Source organism: Rattus norvegicus, chromosome 8 (assembly GCF_021556685.1).
Source record: "Rattus norvegicus strain SHRSP/BbbUtx chromosome 8, alternate assembly SHRSP_T2T, whole genome shotgun sequence".
Lineage (NCBI taxonomy): Eukaryota > Metazoa > Chordata > Mammalia > Rodentia > Muridae > Rattus > Rattus norvegicus.
This window is the reverse complement of record NC_141541.1, coordinates 5,585,952-5,603,187: the sequence shown is the minus strand read 5'-3', so window position 1 is coordinate 5,603,187 and position 17,236 is coordinate 5,585,952.

Genomic DNA, 17,236 nt, shown 5'->3' with positions numbered 1-17,236 from the left:
GTTTCAGTTCGTTAAAACGTTGCTCTATCTTGAATAACAAGCTTATTACATGCGAATCCTATTGGGAACCTACTGAATTCACCATGATACTTAGATTCCGTTCCACAAAATGTTGCTCTATATTGAAAAGCAGACTCATACAAGCATGTCCCATTGGGAACTCACTGAATTCGCCTAGAAATTTTGATTCCATTCGTGAAAATTTTTCTCTATCCCGAACAGTCCACTCATTACTACTGCGGCCTACTGGGAACTAACCGAATTCACCATGTTACTCAGATTCGGCTCACCAAATTTTGATAAATCTTTAAAAGTACACATCGTACAAGAGCAGGCTACTGGGAACTAACTGAATTCACAGAGAAACAGTGTTTCAGTTCGTTAAAACGTTGCTCTATCTTGAATAACAAGCTTATTACATGCGAATCCTATTGGGAACCTACTGAATTCACCATGATACTTAGATTCCGTTCCACAAAATGTTGCTCTATATTGAAAAGCAGACTCATACAAGCATGTCCCATTGGGAACTCACTGAATTCGCCTAGAAGTTTTGATTCCATTCGTGAAAATTTTTCTATATCCCGAACAGTCCACTCATTACTACCGCGGCCTACTGGGAACTAACCGAATTCACCATGTTACTCAGATTCGGCTCACCAAATTTTGATAAATCTTTAAAAGTACACATCGTACAAGAGCAGGCTACTGGGAACTAACTGAATTCACAGAGAAACAGTGTTTCAGTTCGTTAAAACGTTGCTCTCTCTTGAATAACAAGCTTATTACATGCGAATCCTATTGGGAACCTACTGAATTCACCATGATACTTAGATTCCGTTCCACAAAATGTTGCTCTATATTGAAAAGCAGACTCATACAAGCATGTCCCATTGGGAACTCACTGAATTCGCCTAGAAATTTTGATTCCATTCGTGAAAATTTTTCTATATCCCGAACAGTCCACTCATTACTACCGCGGCCTACTGGGAACTAACCGAATTCACCATGTTACTCAGATTCGGCTCACCAAATTTTGATAAATCTTTAAAAGTACACATCGTACAAGAGCAGGCTACTGGGAACTAACTGAATTCACAGAGAAACAGTGTTTCAGTTCCTTAAAACGTTGCTCTATCTTGAAAAACAAGCTTATTACATGCGAATCCTATTGGGAACCTACTGAATTCACCATGATACTTAGATTCCGTTCCACAAAATGTTGCTCTATATTGAAAAGCAGACTCATACAAGCATGTCCCATTGGGAACTCACTGAATTCGCCTAGAAATTTTGATTCCATTCGTGAAAATTTTTCTCTATCCCGAACAGTCCACTCATTACTACCGCGGCCTACTGGGAACTAACCGAATTCACCATGTTACTCAGATTCGGCTCACCAAATTTTGATAAATCTTTAAAAGTACACATCGTACAAGAGCAGGCTACTGGGAACTAACTGAATTCACAGAGAAACAGTGTTTCAGTTCGTTAAAACGTTGCTCTATCTTGAATAACAAGCTTATTACATGCGAATCCTATTGGGAACCTACTCAATTCACCATGATACTTAGATTCCGTTCCACAAAATGTTGCTCTATATTGAAAAGCAGACTCATACAAGCATGTCCCATTGGGAACTCACTGAATTCGCCTAGAAATTTTGATTCCATTCGTGAAAATTTTTCTCTATCCCGAACAGTCCACTCATTACTACCGCGGCCTACTGGGAACTAACCGAATTCACCATGTTACTCAGATTCGGCTCACCAAATTTTGATAAATCTTTAAAAGTACACATCGTACAAGAGCAGGCTACTGGGAACTAACTGAATTCACAGAGAAACAGTGTTTCAGTTCGTTAAAACGTTGCTCTATCTTGAATAACAAGCTTATTACATGCGAATCCTATTGGGAACCTACTGAATTCACCATGATACTTAGATTCCGTTCCACAAAATTTTGCTCTATATTGAAAAGCAGACTCATACAAGCATGTCCCATTGGGAACTCACTGAATTCGCCTAGAAATTTTGATTCCATTCGTGAAAATTTTTCTATATCCCGAACAGTCCACTCATTACTACCGCGGCCTACTGGGAACTAACCGAATTCACCATGTTACTCAGATTCGGCTCACCACATTTTGATAAATCTTTAAAAGTACACATCGTACAAGAGCAGGCTACTGGGAACTAACTGAATTCACAGAGAAACAGTGTTTCAGTTCGTTAAAACGTTGCTCTATCTTGAATAACAAGCTTATTACATGCGAATCCTATTGGGAACCTACTGAATTCACCATGATACTTAGATTCCGTTCCACAAAATGTTGCTCTATATTGAAAAGCAGACTCATACAAGCATGTCCCATTGGGAACTCACTGAATTCGCCTACAAATTTTGATTCCATTCGTGAAAATTTTTCTATATCCCGAACAGTCCACTCATTACTACTGCGGCCTACTGGGAACTAACCGAATTCACCATGTTACTCAGATTCGGCTCACCAAATTTTGATAAATCTTTAAAAGTACACATCGTACAAGAGCAGGCTACTGGGAACTAACTGAATTCACAGAGAAACAGTGTTTCAGTTCGTTAAAACGTTGCTCTATCTTGAATAACAAGCTTATTACATGCGAATCCTATTGGGAACCTACTGAATTCACCATGATACTTAGATTCCGTTCCACAAAATGTTGCTCTATATTGAAAAGCAGACTCATACAAGCATGTCCCATTGGGAACTCACTGAATTCGCCTAGAAATTTTGATTCCATTCGTGAAAATTTTTCTCTATCCCGAACAGTCCACTCATTACTACCGCGGCCTACTGGGAACTAACCGAATTCACCATGTTACTCAGATTCGGCTCACCAAATTTTGATAAATCTTTAAAAGTACACATCGTACAAGAGCAGGCTACTGGGAACTAACTGAATTCACAGAGAAACAGTGTTTCAGTTCGTTAAAACGTTGCTCTATCTTGAATAACAAGCTTATTACATGCGAATCCTATTGGGAACCTACTGAATTCACCATGATACTTAGATTCCGTTCCACAAAATGTTGCTCTATATTGAAAAGCAGACTCATACAAGCATGTCCCATTGGGAACTCACTGAATTCGCCTAGAAATTTTGATTCCATTCGTGAAAATTTTTCTATATCCCGAACAGTCCACTCATTACTACCGCGGCCTACTGGGAACTAACCGAATTCACCATGTTACTCAGATTCGGCTCACCAAATTTTGATAAATCTTTAAAAGTACACATCGTACAAGAGCAGGCTACTGGGAACTAACTGAATTCACAGAGAAACAGTGTTTCAGTTCGTTAAAACGTTGCTCTATCTTGAATAACAAGCTTATTTCATGCGAATCCTATTGGGAACCTACTGAATTCACCATGATACTTAGATTCCGTTCCACAAAATGTTGCTCTATATTGAAAAGCAGACTCATACAAGCATGTCCCATTGGGAACTCACTGAATTCGCCTAGAAGTTTTGATTCCATTCGTGAAAATTTTTCTATATCCCGAACAGTCCACTCATTACTACCGCGGCCTACTGGGAACGAACCGAATTCACCATGTTACTCAGATTCGGCTTACCAAATTTTGATAAATCTTTAAAAGTACACATCGTACAAGAGCAGGCTACTGGGAACTAACTGAATTCACAGAGAAACAGTGTTTCAGTTCGTTAAAACGTTGCTCTCTCTTGAATAACAAGCTTATTACATGCGAATCCTATTGGGAACCTACTGAATTCACCATGATACTTAGATTCCGTTCCACAAAATGTTGCTCTATATTGAAAAGCAGACTCATACAAGCATGTCCCATTGGGAACTCACTGAATTCGACTAGAAATTTTGATTCCATTCGTGAAAATTTTTCTATATCCCGAACAGTCCACTCATTACTACCGCGGCCTACTGGGAACTAACCGAATTCACCATGTTACTCAGATTCGGCTCACCAAATTTTGATAAATCTTTAAAAGTACACATCGTACAAGAGCAGGCTACTGGGAACTAACTGAATTCACAGAGAAACAGTGTTTCAGTTCGTTAAAACGTTGCTCTATCTTGAATAACAAGCTTATTACATGCGAATCCTATTGGGAACCTACTGAATTCACCATGATACTTAGATTCCGTTCCACAAAATGTTGCTCTATATTGAAAAGCAGACTCATACAAACATGTCCCATTGGGAACTCACTGAATTCGCCTAGAAATTTTGATTCCATTCGTGAAAATTTTTCTATATCCCGAACAGTCCACTCATTACTAGCGGCCTACTGGGAACTAACCGAATTCACCATGTTACTCAGATTCGGCTCACCAAATTTTGATAAATCTTTAAAAGTACACATCGTACAAGAGCAGGCTACTGGGAACTAACTGAATTCACAGAGAAACAGTGTTTCAGTTCGTTAAAACGTTGCTCTATCTTGAATAACAAGCTTATTACATGCGAATCCTATTGGGAACCTACTGAATTCACCATGATACTTAGATTCCGTTCCACAAAATGTTGCTCTATATTGAAAAGCAGACTCATACAAGCATGTCCCATTGGGAACTCACTGAATTCGCCTAGAAATTTTGATTCCATTCGTGAAAATTTTTCTCTATCCCGAACAGTCCACTCATTACTACTGCGGCCTACTGGGAACTAACCGAATTCACCATGTTACTCAGATTCGGCTCACCAAATTTTGATAAATCTTTAAAAGTACACATCGTACAAGAGCAGGCTACTGGGAACTAACTGAATTCACAGAGAAACAGTGTTTCAGTTCGTTAAAACGTTGCTCTATCTTGAATAACAAGCTTATTACATGCGAATCCTATTGGGAACCTACTGAATTCACCATGATACTTAGATTCCGTTCCACAAAATGTTGCTCTATATTGAAAAGCAGACTGATACAAGCATGTCCCATTGGGAACTCACTGAATTCGCCTAGAAATTTTGATTCCATTCGTGAAAATTTTTCTATATCCCGAACAGTCCACTCATTACTACCGCGGCCTACTGGGAACTAACCGAATTCACCATGTTACTCAGATTCGGCTCACCAAATTTTGATAAATCTTTAAAAGTACACATCGTACAAGAGCAGGCTACTGGGAACTAACTGAATTCACAGAGAAATAGTGTTTCAGTTCGTTAAAACGTTGCTCTATCTTGAATAACAAGCTTATTACATGCGAATCCTATTGGGAACCTACTGAATTCACCATGATACTTAGATTCCGTTCCACAAAATGTTGCTCTATATTGAAAAGCAGACTCATACAAGCATGTCCCATTGGGAACTCACTGAATTCGCCTAGAAATTTTGATTCCATTCGTGAAAATTTTTCTATATCCCGAACAGTCCACTCATTACTACCGCGGCCTACTGGGAACTAACCGAATTCACCATGTTACTCAGATTCGGCTCACCAAATTTTGATAAATCTTTAAAAGTACACATCGTACAAGAGCAGGCTACTGGGAACTAACTGAATTCACAGAGAAATAGTGTTTCAGTTCGTTAAAACGTTGCTCTATCTTGAATAACAAGCTTATTACATGCGAATCCTATTGGGAACCTACTGAATTCACAATGATACTTAGATTCCGTTCCACAAAATGTTGCTCTATATTGAAAAGCAGACTCATACAAGCATGTCCCATTGGGAACTCACTGAATTCGCCTAGAAATTTTGATTCCATTCGTGAAAATTTTTCTCTATCCCGAACAGTCCACTCATTACTACTGCGGCCTACTGGGAACTAACCGAATTCACCATGTTACTCAGATTCGGCTCACCAAATTTTGATAAATCTTTAAAAGTACACATCGTACAAGAGCAGGCTACTGGGAACTAACTGAATTCACAGAGAAACAGTGTTTCAGTTCGTTAAAACGTTGCTCTATCTTGAATAACAAGCTTATTACATGCGAATCCTATTGGGAACCTACTGAATTCACCATGATACTTAGATTCCGTTCCACAAAATGTTGCTCTATATTGAAAATCAGACTCATACAAGCATGTCCCATTGGGAACTCACTGAATTCGCCTAGAAATTTTGATTCCATTCGTGAAAATTTTTCTATATCCCGAACAGTCCACTCATTACTACCGCGGCCTACTGGGAACTAACCGAATTCACCATGTTACTCAGATTCGGCTCACCAAATTTTGATAAATCTTTAAAAGTACACATCGTACAAGAGCAGGCTACTGGGAACTAACTGAATTCACAGAGAAACAGTGTTTCAGTTCGTTAAAACGTTGCTCTATCTTGAATAACAAGCTTATTACATGCGAATCCTATTGGGAACCTACTGAATTCACCATGATACTTAGATTCCGTTCCACAAAATGTTGCTCTATATTGAAAAGCAGACTCATACAAGCATGTCCCATTGGGAACTCACTGAATTCGCCTAGAAATTTTGATTCCATTCGTGAAAATTTTTCTATATCCCGAACAGTCCACTCATTACTACCGCGGCCTCCTGGGAACTAACCGAATTCACCATGTTACTCAGATTCGGCTCACCAAATTTTGATAAATCTTTAAAAGTACACATCGTACAAGAGCAGGCTACTGGGACTAACTGAATTCACAGAGAAACAGTGTTTCAGTTCGTTAAAACGTTGCTCTATCTTGAATAACAAGCTTATTACATGCGAATCCTATTGGGAACCTACTGAATTCACCATGATACTTAGATTCCGTTCCACAAAATGTTGCTCTATATTGAAAAGCAGACTCATACAAGCATGTCCCATTGGGAACTCACTGAATTCGCCTAGAAATTTTGATTCCATTCGTGAAAATTTTTCTATATCCCGAACAGTCCACTCATTACTACCGCGGCCTACTGGGAACTAACCGAATTCACCATGTTACTCAGATTCGGCTCACCAAATTTTGATAAATCTTTAAAAGTACACATCGTACAAGAGCAGGCTACTGGGAACTAACTGAATTCACAGAGAAACAGTGTTTCAGTTCGTTAAAACGTTGCTCTATCTTGAATAACAAGCTTATTACATGCGAATCCTATTGGGAACCTACTGAATTCACCATGATACTTAGATTCCGTTCCACAAAATGTTGCTCTATATTGAAAAGCAGACTCATACAAGCATGTCCCATTGGGAACTCACTGAATTCGCCTAGAAATTTTGATTCCATTCGTGAAAATTTTTCTATATCCCGAACAGTCCACTCATTACTACCGCGGCCTACTGGGAACTAACCGAATTCACCATGTTACTCAGATTCGGCTCACCAAATTTTGATAAATCTTTAAAAGTACACATCGTACAAGAGCAGGCTACTGGGAACTAACTGAATTCACAGAGAAACAGTGTTTCAGTTCGTTAAAACGTTGCTCTATCTTGAATAACAAGCTTATTACATGCGAATCCTATTGGGAACCTACTGAATTCACCATGATACTTAGATTCCGTTCCACAAAATGTTGCTCTATATTGAAAAGCAGACTCATACAAACATGTCCCATTGGGAACTCACTGAATTCGCCTAGAAATTTTGATTCCATTCGTGAAAATTTTTCTATATCCCGAACAGTCCACTCATTACTACTGCGGCCTACTGGGAACTAACCGAATTCACCATGTTACTCAGATTCGGCTCACCAAATTTTGATAAATCTTTAAAAGTACACATCGTACAAGAGCAGGCTACTGGGAACTAACTGAATTCACAGAGAAACAGTGTTTCAGTTCGTTAAAACGTTGCTCTATCTTGAATAACAAGCTTATTACATGCGAATCCTATTGGGAACCTACTGAATTCACCATGATACTTAGATTCCGTTCCACAAAATGTTGCTCTATATTGAAAAGCAGACTCATACAAGCATGTCCCATTGGGAACTCACTGAATTCGCCTAGAAATTTTGATTCCATTCGTGAAAATTTTTCTATATCCCGAACAGTCCACTCATTACTACTGCGGCCTACTGGGAACTAACCGAATTCACCATGTTACTCAGATTCGGCTCACCAAATTTTGATAAATCTTTAAAAGTACACATCGTACAAGAGCAGGCTACTGGGAGCTAACTGAATTCACAGAGAAACAGTGTTTCAGTTCGTTAAAACGTTGCTCTATCTTGAATAACAAGCTTATTACATGCGAATCCTATTGGGAACCTACTGAATTCACCATGATACTTAGATTCCGTTCCACAAAATGTTGCTCTATATTGAAAAGCAGACTCATACAAGCATGTCCCATTGGGAACTCACTGAATTCGCCTAGAAATTTTGATTCCATTCGTGAAAATTTTTCTATATCCCGAACAGTCCACTCATTACTACTGCGGCCTACTGGGAACTAACCGAATTCACCATGTTACTCAGATTCGGCTCACCAAATTTTGATAAATCTTTAAAAGTACACATCGTACAAGAGCAGGCTACTGGGAACTAACTGAATTCACAGAGAAACAGTGTTTCAGTTCATTAAAACGTTGCTCTATCTTGAATAGCAAGCTTATTACATGCGAATCCTATTGGGAACCTACTGAATTCACCATGATACTTAGATTCCGTTCCACAAAATGTTGCTCTATATTGAAAAGCAGACTCATACAAGCATGTCCCATTGAGAACTCACTGAATTCGCCTAGAAATTTTGATTCCATTCGTGAAAATTTTTCTATATCCCGAACAGTCCACTCATTACTACTGCGGCCTACTGGGAACTAACCGAATTCACCATGTTACTCAGATTCGGCTCACCAAATTTTGATAAATCTTTAAAAGTACACATCGTACAAGAGCAGGCTACTGGGAACTAACTGAATTCACAGAGAAACAGTGTTTCAGTTCGTTAAAACGTTGCTCTATCTTGAATAACAAGCTTATTACATGCGAATCCTATTGGGAACCTACTGAATTCACCATGATACTTAGATTCCGTTCCACAAAATGTTGCTCTATATTGAAAAGCAGACTCATACAAGCATGTCCCATTGGGAACTCACTGAATTCGCCTAGAAATTTTGATTCCATTCGTGAAAATTTTTCTATATCCCGAACAGTCCACTCATTACTACCGCGGCCTACTGGGAACTAACCGAATTCACCATGTTACTCAGATTCGGCTCACCAAATTTTGATAAATCTTTAAAAGTACACATCGTACAAGAGCAGGCTACTGGGAACTAACTGAATTCACAGAGAAACAGTGTTTCAGTTCGTTAAAACGTTGCTCTATCTTGAATAACAAGCTTATTACATGCGAATCCTATTGGGAACCTATTGAATTCACCATGATACTTAGATTCCGTTCCACAAAATGTTGCTCTATATTGAAAAGCAGACTCATACAAGCATGTCCCATTGGGAACTCACTGAATTCGCCTAGAAATTTTGATTCCATTCGTGAAAATTTTTCTATATCCCGAACAGTCCACTCATTACTACTGCGGCCTACTGGGAACTAACCGAATTCACCATGTTACTCAGATTCGGCTCACCAAATTTTGATAAATCTTTAAAAGTACACATCGTACAAGAGCAGGCTACTGGGAACTAACTGAATTCACAGAGAAACAGTGTTTCAGTTCGTTAAAACGTTGCTCTATCTTGAATAACAAGCTTATTACATGCGAATCCTATTGGGAACCTACTGAATTCACCATGATACTTAGATTCCGTTCCACAAAATGTTGCTCTATATTGAAAAGCAGACTCATACAAGCATGTCCCATTGGGAACTCACTGAATTCGCCTAGAAATTTTGATTCCATTCGTGAAAATTTTTCTATATCCCGAACAGTCCACTCATTACTACTGCGGCCTACTGGGAACTAACCGAATTCACCATGTTACTCAGATTCGGCTCACCAAATTTTGATAAATCTTTAAAAGTACACATCGTACAAGAGCAGGCTACTGGGAACTAACTGAATTCACAGAGAAACAGTGTTTCAGTTCGTTAAAACGTTGCTCTATCTTGAATAACAAGCTTATTACATGCGAATCCTATTGGGAACCTACTGAATTCACCATGATACTTAGATTCCGTTCCACAAAATGTTGCTCTATATTGAAAAGCAGACTCATACAAGCATGTCCCATTGGGAACTCACTGAATTCGCCTAGAAATTTTGACTCCATTCGTGAAAATTTTTCTATATCCCGAACAGTCCACTCATTACTACCGCGGCCTACTGGGAACTAACCGAATTCACCATGTTACTCAGATTCGGCTCACCAAATTTTGATAAATCTTTAAAAGTACACATCGTACAAGAGCAGGCTACTGGGAACTAACTGAATTCACAGAGAAACAGTGTTTCAGTTCGTTAAAACGTTGCTCTATCTTGAATAACAAGCTTATTACATGCGAATCCTATTGGGAACCTACTGAATTCACCATGATACTTAGATTCCGTTCCACAAAATGTTGCTCTATATTGAAAAGCAGACTCATACAAGCATGTCCCATTGGGAACTCACTGAATTCGCCTAGAAATTTTGATTCCATTCGTGAAAATTTTTCTATATCCCGAACAGTCCACTCATTACTACTGCGGCCTACTGGGAACTAACCGAATTCACCATGTTACTCAGATTCGGCTCACTAAATTTTGATAAATCTTTAAAAGTACACATCGTACAAGAGCAGGCTACTGGGAACTAACTGAATTCACAGAGAAACAGTGTTTCAGTTCGTTAAAACGTTGCTCTATCTTGAATAACAAGCTTATTACATGCGAATCCTATTGGGAACCTACTGAATTCACCATGATACTTAGATTCCGTTCCACAAAATGTTGCTCTATATTGAAAAGCAGACTCATACAAGCATGTCCCATTGGGAACTCACTGAATTCGCCTAGAAATTTTGATTCCATTCGTGAAAATTTTTCTATATCCCGAACAGTCCACTCATTACTACCGCGGCCTACTGGGAACTAACCGAATTCACCATGTTACTCAGATTCGGCTCACCAAATTTTGATAAATCTTTAAAAGTACACATCGTACAAGAGCAGGCTACTGGGAACTAACTGAATTCACAGAGAAACAGTGTTTCAGTTCGTTAAAACGTTGCTCTATCTTGAATAACAAGCTTATTACATGCGAATCCTATTGGGAACCTACTGAATTCACCATGATACTTAGATTCCGTTCCACAAAATGTTGCTCTATATTGAAAAGCAGACTCATACAAGCATGTCCCATTGGGAACTCACTGAATTCGCCTAGAAATTTTGATTCCATTCGTGAAAATTTTTCTCTATCCCGAACAGTCCACTCATTACTACTGCGGCCTACTGGGAACTAACCGAATTCACCATGTTACTCAGATTCGGCTCACCAAATTTTGATAAATCTTTAAAAGTGCACATCGTACAAGAGCAGGCTACTGGGAACTAACTGAATTCACAGAGAAACAGTGTTTCAGTTCGTTAAAACGTTGCTCTATCTTGAATAACAAGCTTATTACATGCGAATCCTATTGGGAACCTACTGAATTCACCATGATACTTAGATTCCGTTCCACAAAATGTTGCTCTATATTGAAAAGCAGACTCATACAAGCATGTCCCATTGGGAACTCACTGAATTCGCCTAGAAATTTTGACTCCATTCGTGAAAATTTTTCTATATCCCGAACAGTCCACTCATTACTAATGCGGCCTACTGGGAACTAACCGAATTCACCATGTTACTCAGATTCGGCTCACCAAATTTTGATAAATCTTTAAAAGTACACATCGTACAAGAGCAGGCTACTGGGAACTAACTGAATTCACAGAGAAACAGTGTTTCAGTTCGTTAAAACGTTGCTCTATCTTGAATAACAAGCTTATTACATGCGAATCCTATTGGGAACCTACTGAATTCACCATGATACTTAGATTCCGTTCCACAAAATGTTGCTCTATATTGAAAAGCAGACTCATACAAGCATGTCCCATTGGGAACTCACTGAATTCGCCTAGAAATTTTGATTCCATTCGTGAAAATTTTTCTATATCCCGAACAGTCCACTCATTACTACTGCGGCCTACTGGGAACTAACCGAATTCACCATGTTACTCAGATTCGGCTCACCAAATTTTGATAAATCTTTAAAAGTACACATCGTACAAGAGCAGGCTACTGGGAACTAACTGAATTCACAGAGAAACAGTGTTTCAGTTCGTTAAAACGTTGCTCTATCTTGAATAACAAGCTTATTACATGCGAATCCTATTGGGAACCTACTGAATTCACCATGATACTTAGATTCCGTTCCACAAAATGTTGCTCTATATTGAAAAGCAGACTCATACAAGCATGTCCCATTGGGAACTCACTGAATTCGCCTAGAAATTTTGATTCCATTCGTGAAAATTTTTCTATATCCCGAACAGTCCACTCATTACTACCGCGGCCTACTGGGAACTAACCGAATTCACCATGTTACTCAGATTCGGCTCACCAAATTTTGATAAATCTTTAAAAGTACACATCGTACAAGAGCAGGCTACTGGGAACTAACTGAATTCACAGAGAAACAGTGTTTCAGTTCGTTAAAACGTTGCTCTATCTTGAATAACAAGCTTATTACACGCGAATCCTATTGGGAACCTACTGAATTCACCATGATACTTAGATTCCGTTCCACAAAATGTTGCTCTATATTGAAAAGCAGACTCATACAAGCATGTCCCATTGGGAACTCACTGAATTCGCCTAGAAATTTTGATTCCATTCGTGAAAATTTTTCTCTATCCCGAACAGTCCACTCATTACTACCGCGGCCTACTGGGAACTAACCGAATTCACCATGTTACTCAGATTCGGCTCACCAAATTTTGATAAATCTTTAAAAGTACACATCGTACAAGAGCAGGCTACTGGGAACTAACTGAATTCACAGAGAAACAGTGTTTCAGTTCGTTAAAACGTTGCTCTATCTTGAATAACAAGCTTATTACATGCGAATCCTATTGGGAACCTACTGAATTCACCATGATACTTAGATTCCGTTCCACAAAATGTTGCTCTATATTGAAAAGCAGACTCATACAAGCATGTCCCATTGGGAACTCACTGAATTCGCCTAGAAATTTTGATTCCATTCGTGAAAATTTTTCTATATCCCGAACACTCCACTCATTACTACTGCGGCCTACTGGGAACTAACCGAATTCACCATGTTACTCAGATACGGCTCACCAAATTTTGATAAATCTTTAAAAGTACACATCGTACAAGAGCAGGCTACTGGGAACTAACTGAATTCACAGAGAAACAGTGTTTCAGTTCGTTAAAACGTTGCTCTATCTTGAATAACAAGCTTATTACATGCGAATCCTATTGGGAACCTACTGAATTCACCATGATACTTAGATTCCGTTCCACAAAATGTTGCTCTATATTGAAAAGCAGACTCATACAAGCATGTCCCATTGGGAACTCACTGAATTCGCCTAGAAATTTTGATTCCATTCGTGAAAATTTTTCTATATCCCGAACAGTCCACTCATTACTACTGCGGCCTACTGGGAACTAACCGAATTCACCATGTTACTCAGATTCGGCTCACCAAATTTTGATAAATCTTTAAAAGTACACATCCTACAAGAGCAGGCTACTGGGAACTAACTGAATTCACAGAGAAACAGTGTTTCAGTTCGTTAAAACGTTGCTCTATCTTGAATAACAAGCTTATTACATGCGAATCCTATTGGGAACCTACTGAATTCACCATGATACTTAGATTCCGTTCCACAAAATGTTGCTCTATATTGAAAAGCAGACTCATACAAGCATGTCCCATTGGGAACTCACTGAATTCGCCTAGAAATTTTGATTCCATTCGTGAAAATTTTTCTATATCCCGAACACTCCACTCATTACTACTGCAGCCTACTGGGAACTAACCGAATTCACCATGTTACTCAGATTCGGCTCACCAAATTTTGATAAATCTTTAAAAGTACACATCGTACAAGAGCAGGCTACTGGGAACTAACTGAATTCACAGAGAAACAGTGTTTCAGTTCGTTAAAACGTTGCTCTATCTTGAATAACAAGCTTATTACATGCGAATCCTATTGGGAACCTACTGAATTCACCATGATACTTAGATTCCGTTCCACAAAATGTTGCTCTATATTGAAAAGCAGACTCATACAAGCATGTCCCATTGGGAACTCACTGAATTCGCCTAGAAATTTTGATTCCATTCGTGAAAATTTTTCTCTATCCCGAACAGTCCACTCATTACTACTGCGGCCTACTGGGAACTAACCGAATTCACCATGTTACTCAGATTCGGCTCACCAAATTTTGATAAATCTTTAAAAGTACACATCCTACAAGAGCAGGCTACTGGGAACTAACTGAATTCACAGAGAAACAGTGTTTCAGTTCGTTAAAACGTTGCTCTATCTTGAATAACTAGCTTATTACATGCGAATCCTATTGGGAACCTACTGATTTCACCATGATACTTAGATTCCGTTCCACAAAATGTTGCTCTATATTGAAAAGCAGACTCATACAAGCATGTCCCATTGGGAACTCACTGAATTCGCCTAGAAATTTTGATTCCATTCGTGAAAATTTTTCTCTATCCCGAACAGTCCACTCATTACTACTGCGGCCTACTGGGAACTAACCGAATTCACCATGTTACTCAGATTCGGCTCACCAAATTTTGATAAATCTTTAAAAGTACACATCGTACAAGAGCAGGCTACTGGGAACTAACTGAATTCACAGAGAAACAGTGTTTCAGTTCGTTAAAACGTTGCTCTATCTTGAATAACAAGCTTATTACATGCGAATCCTATTGGGAACCTACTGAATTCACCATGATACTTAGATTCCGTTCCACAAAATGTTGCTCTATATTGAAAAGCAGACTCATACAAGCATGTCCCATTGGGAACTCACTGAATTCGCCTAGAAATTTTGATTCCATTCGTGAAAATTTTTCTCTATCCCGAACAGTCCACTCATTACTACTGCGGCCTACTGGGAAGTAACCGAATTCACCATGTTACTCAGATTCGGCTCACCAAATTTTGATAAATCTTTAATTTACACATCGTACAAGAGCAGGCTACTGGAAATAACTGAATTCACAGAGAAACAGTGTTTCAGTTCGTTAAAACGTTGCTCTATCTTGAATAACAAGCTTATTACATGCGAATCCTATTGGGAACCTACTGAATTCACCATGATACTTAGATTCCGTTCCACAAAATGTTGCTCTATATTGAAAAGCAGACTCATACAAGCATGTCCCATTGGGAACTCACTGAATTCGCCTAGAAATTTTGATTCCATTCGTGAAAATTTTTCTCTATCCCGAACAGTCCACTCATTACTACTGCGGCCTACTGGGAAGTAACCGAATTCACCATGTTACTCAGATTCGGCTCACCAAATTTTGATAAATCTTTAAAAGTACACATCGTACAAGAGCAGGCTACTGGGAACTAACTGAATTCACAGAGAAACAGTGTTTCAGTTCCTTAAAACGTTGCTCTATCTTGAAAAACAAGCTTATTACATGCGAATCCTATTGGGAACCTACTGAATTCACCATGATACTTAGATTCCGTTCCACAAAATGTTGCTCTATATTGAAAAGCAGACTCATACAAGCATGTCCCATTGGGAACTCACTGAATTCGCCTAGAAATTTTGATTCCATTCGTGAAAATTTTTCTCTATCCCGAACAGTCCACTCATTACTACCGCGGCCTACTGGGAACTAACCGAATTCACCATGTTACTCAGATTCGGCTCACCAAATTTTGATAAATCTTTAAAAGTACACATCGTACAAGAGCAGGCTACTGGGAACTAACTGAATTCACAGAGAAACAGTGTTTCAGTTCGTTAAAACGTTGCTCTATCTTGAATAACAAGCTTATTACATGCGAATCCTATTGGGAACCTACTCAATTCACCATGATACTTAGATTCCGTTCCACAAAATGTTGCTCTATATTGAAAAGCAGACTCATACAAGCATGTCCCATTGGGAACTCACTGAATTCGCCTAGAAATTTTGATTCCATTCGTGAAAATTTTTCTATATCCCGAACAGTCCACTCATTACTACCGCGGCCTACTGGGAACTAACCGAATTCACCATGTTACTCAGATTCGGCTCACCAAATTTTGATAAATCTTTAAAAGTACACATCGTACAAGAGCAGGCTACTGGGAACTAACTGAATTCACAGAGAAACAGTGTTTCAGTTCGTTAAAACGTTGCTCTATCTTGAATAACAAGCTTATTACATGCGAATCCTATTGGGAACCTACTGAATTCACCATGATACTTAGATTCCGTTCCACAAAATGTTGCTCAATATTGAAAAGCAGACTCATACAAGCATGTCCCATTGGGAACTCACTGAATTCGCCTAGAAATTTTGATTCCATTCGTGAAAATTTTTCTATATCCCGAACAGTCCACTCATTACTACCGCGGCCTACTGGGAACTAACCGAATTCACCATGTTACTCAGATTCGGCTCACCACATTTTGATAAATCTTTAAAAGTACACATCGTACAAGAGCAGGCTACTGGGAACTAACTGAATTCACAGAGAAACAGTGTTTCAGTTCGTTAAAACGTTGCTCTATCTTGAATAACAAGCTTATTACATGCGAATCCTATTGGGAACCTACTGAATTCACCATGATACTTAGATTCCGTTCCACAAAATGTTGCTCTATATTGAAAAGCAGACTCATACAAGCATGTCCCATTGGGAACTCACTGAATTCGCCTAGAAATTTTGATTCCATTCGTGAAAATTTTTCTATATCCCGAACAGTCCACTCATTACTACCGCGGCCTACTGGGAACTAACCGAATTCACCATGTTACTCAGATTCGGCTCACCACATTTTGATAAATCTTTAAAAGTACACATCGTACAAGAGCAGGCTACTGGGAACTAACTGAATTCACAGAGAAACAGTGTTTCAGTTCGTTAAAACGTTGCTCTATCTTGAATAACAAGCTTATTACATGCGAATCCTATTGGGAACCTACTGAATTCACCATGATACTTAGATTCCGTTCCACAAAATGTTGCTCTATATTGAAAAGCAGACTCATACAAGCATGTCCCATTGGGAACTCACTGAATTCGCCTAGAAATTTTGATTCCATTCGTGAAAATTTTTCTATATCCCGAACA